Here is a 4,235-nt window from a genome sequence, read left to right on the forward strand (position 1 = left end):
CGAAAGCGTTCTACAGGGATGCTGGCCCATCTTGAATCCAATGCTTCCCATAGTTGTGTCAAGTTGACTGGATGTCCTTAGGGTGGTGGACCATTCTTGATACACAAGGGAAACTGTTGAGCTTGAAAAACTTTGCAGTTCTTGACACACTCAAACTGGTGCGTTTGGCCATAAATATTTTGTCTTGCCCATTAACCCTCTGAATGGCACACATACACAATCCATGTCTCAATTCAGGGATGCAACTCTGGTTTTAGAAGAGGGGGGGACATAATTATTAAACACTCCGAACAGCCTACCCGACTGCTTGGAGGCATCCGCATGGTTCTAAAGCAATCACCGGTGTGGCACTGGCACTGGCCTCACGAGGCACTGGCCTCATTTTGTATCACATTCCAATGCTAAAACTGGGGAGGACAAAAATGCATCTTCAGAATGTGGGGGAGGGGGGGGAACTTTCCCAGTGAAAGTTGCACCCCTGTCTCAATTGTCTCAAGACTTAAAATCCTTCTTTAAAACCTGATGAGGACAGAGGGCGCTGTTGTCACTTTGGGGGAAAAACGTGCCCAATTTAAACGGCCTCGTACTCAATTCTTGCTCGTACAATATGCATATTATTATTACTATTGGATAGAAAACACTCTCTAGTTTCTAAAACCGTTTGAATTATATCTGTGAGTGAAACGGAACTCATTTGGCACAAACTTCCTGACCAGGAAGTGGAAAGTCTGAAATCGAGGCTCTCTTCTAAGTCCTGCCTATAAATGGGCATGATAGCTATTAGTATACATGCACGTCATACACCTTCCCCTGGATGTCAAGATGCAATGAGAGAAGAAATGAGGTGATTATCTTGGTCTGAGATGGAATACGTCCTCTTGGAATGACGTGTCACCGATTTCATGTTTTCAGGAAGGCGTGAAGAGGACAGTGGGATTGCCTTTTAAATAGCTTTCGTTATAGGCGACTACTATCTCCGGCTTTGATTTTATTTGATACATGTGACAATATCATCGTAAAGTATGTTTTTTCAATATAGTTTTATTAGATTTTTTAAATGTATTCGGGACGTTAGGCGTGTTGCGTTGTGTGCCCTTTGTTCAGAATGGAGAGCTTCGCGCCACTTGGCCAGTGTGCTTGCTAATTGAAGAGGGAAAAACGATGTTCTAAATCCAAACAACGACTGTTCTGGACAAAGGACCCCTTGTCCAACATTCTGATGGAAGATCACCAAAAGTAGGACCCATTTTGTGATGCTATTTCATATATCTGTCAAACTGTGTACTAGTAGTTTTGCGCCCAGGTTTTGGGCACTCGGTCGACATAACGTAAGCCTTATGTGGTAATGAAGATATTTTTAGAATTCTAACACTGCGATTGCATTAAGAACTAGTGGATCTATCATTTCCTATACAACATGTATTTTTTTGTAATGTTTATGAATAGCTATTTGGTCAGAATAGGTGAGAGTCTAATAGAAATATCTGCACATTCTGGGAAAAATAAGCTACATTAGCATAATGGATAACCACTGATTTCAACTCTAAATATGCACATTTTCGAACAAAACATAAGTGTATGTATAACCTGATGTTATAGGACTGTCATATGAGGAAGGTTTATGAAGGTTAGTGAAAATTAATATCTTTTGCTGGTTTATTCGCTAACACTAACGTGCCTATTGCTATCGCTAACGTGCCTTGATGAATGAATGCGGGAGTGTGGTAGGCTATTGTAGTAAGCTAATATAATGCTATATTGTGTTTTCGCTGTAAAACACTTAAAAAATCTGAAATATTGGCTGGATTCAGAAGATGCTTGTCTTTCATTTGCTGTACACGATGCATTTTTCAGAAATGTTTTATGATGAGTATTTAGTTATTCCACGTTGGTCTCTATAATTACTCTGGCTGCTTCGGTGCCATTATTGACGGTAGCTGTGATGGTAGCTGCAAAACATAGATTTATTGTGTAACATGTTATAATACTGTCATCTGATGAAGTTGTTTCTTGGTTAGTTTGGTTGGTTCTTGGTTAGTTAGGTTGGCTTTGTGCATGCTACCTGTGCTGTGAAAAATGTCTGTCCTTTTTTGTATTTGGTGGTGAGCTAACATAAATATACGTGCTGTTTTCGCTGTAAAACATTTTAAAAATCGGACATGTTGGCTGGATTCACAAGATGTGTACCTTTCATTTGCTGTATTGGACTTGTTAATGTGTGAAAGTTAAATATTTCTAAAAAATATATTTTGAATTTCGCGCTCTGCCTTTTCAGTGGAATGTAGGAGGAGTTCCGCTGGCGGAACGCTAGAGTCAGACAGGTTAACCTGTCTTCTTCCCTTCATCTACACTGGCCGAAGTGGATTTAACAGGTGACATTAATAAGGGATCATAGCTTTCACCTGGATTCACCTGGTCAGTCTGTCATGTTTTGTACACTCACTCTTTCTAACTTGAATATTTTCCTTATGTTAATTTCCAAATGGATATATTTGAATAAATTAGGGCAGGTACAAATTATCAGTTGAAACAGTTATTCAATACAATGCATTGTAATTTGAGCAGATTTTCAATGCTATTTGTAATACAATTTGCTAATTCTCAATGGCCATGACTGGTTCTTGGTCCCCACTTGGCCACCCAATCAAAAGAAACCTAGAATCAACCCATTTCACAATGTGCGGTGTCACCCTATTTCGCACACAGCAGACTTTAGCCCACTTTATACTGCTTCCAACCCCCACACTCACACACTCACACACGCAATACCCCAGACTGTGCTCTCTCTTTCTATAGGCCTACCCCATGTGCGTCATTCCCTCTCCATCCTCCATCACCTTCTCTCCAGACTGCGTACCGCATTCCCCCTCTACCTCTCTCCATACCAAACTGTGTTCCCCTTGAGTCCAAATCACAGATTTTACTCTTAATCATTGACAAGAGATGGTGCTCTCCCCCTATTGCCAGCCTGTGCTCCTCTATACTCATATAGCCTAAACTGTGGTTGCCTCCCAAATTCCCTACATTGCAAATTCCCTACATTGCATTACTTTAAGAAATCGCTTGATTTTAAGGGTTTTACAGCAATCCAGAAGAAGGCTGCCTCCTAACTAGCACCCCATTCCCTACATAGTGCACTACTTTTGACCTGAGGGAATTGAGTGCCATTCGGAAAGGGGGATACCTTGTCAGTTGTACAACTGAATGCCTTCAACTGAAATGTGTCTTCCGCTTTTAACCCAACCACCTCTGAATCAGAGAGGTACAGGGGGCTGCCTTAATCGACATCCACATCTTCGGCCCCCGGGGAACAGTGGGTTAACTGCCTTGCTCAGGGGCAGAACGACAGATTTTTACCTTGTCAGCTTGGATTCAATCCAGCAACCTTTCGGTTACTGGCCCAACGCTCTAACCACTAGGCGATCTGCCAATGTAACGCTAGAATGTTTCCTCCTTCAAACCCCCAGTTCAGATTGTGGTCTCCCGGTCTCCCCTCCATTGACTAAACAGTCATCTCCATCCCTGTGGAGCAGGCAGGGCTCTGAGTGCCGAGTGTCCCTGCATTAATTCCAGTCTAATTAGACAATCCATCAGTGCATCGCTGCTTGTCGACACTGGCCCAGCTAGAACCCTGAGGTGTCCGTCATTAACACTTATTGTCATGGTCATTACTTATTGACCTTTTTTCTTGTTGTGCCACACCCAAAAAAGTATGAGTAAATATTAAAATACATAGTCTGTTCGGGCTCACAAACAAAATCTGCGATTGATTAAATTGCTCCTTGTGGTTTGAACTAATGTGTGACCTTTATTTAACTAGTCAAGTCAGTTAAGAACAAATTCTTATTTACAATGCCGGCCTACCCCGGCCAAACCCAATTGTGCGCTGCCCTATTGGACTCCCATCACAGCCGGATGTAATGCAGCCTGGATTTGAACCAGGAATTTATCCCAAGGAAGTTATAATGACACCTCTTGCACTGAGATCCAGTGTCCTAGACCGCTGACCCACTTGGGAGCCCACTAATGTGTGTTATGGAGTGTTGTATTGTAACACGAATCCAATGATTGTCTAATGTGTGCATAATAATGTCACAGGTGCTAATCCTATGGTCTTCAAGCACTTTCTGTAATGTCCCTGTATTCTGAATTATTTCTGTAATGAATGTAGATTTTCCTTTACTTGGGTAGTGTTTAATCTAACTCCTCTTGGCTGTTGTTAGTCAGTTAGACAA

This window comes from Salvelinus fontinalis, chromosome 25 (genome assembly GCF_029448725.1).
Source record: "Salvelinus fontinalis isolate EN_2023a chromosome 25, ASM2944872v1, whole genome shotgun sequence".
Lineage (NCBI taxonomy): Eukaryota > Metazoa > Chordata > Actinopteri > Salmoniformes > Salmonidae > Salvelinus > Salvelinus fontinalis.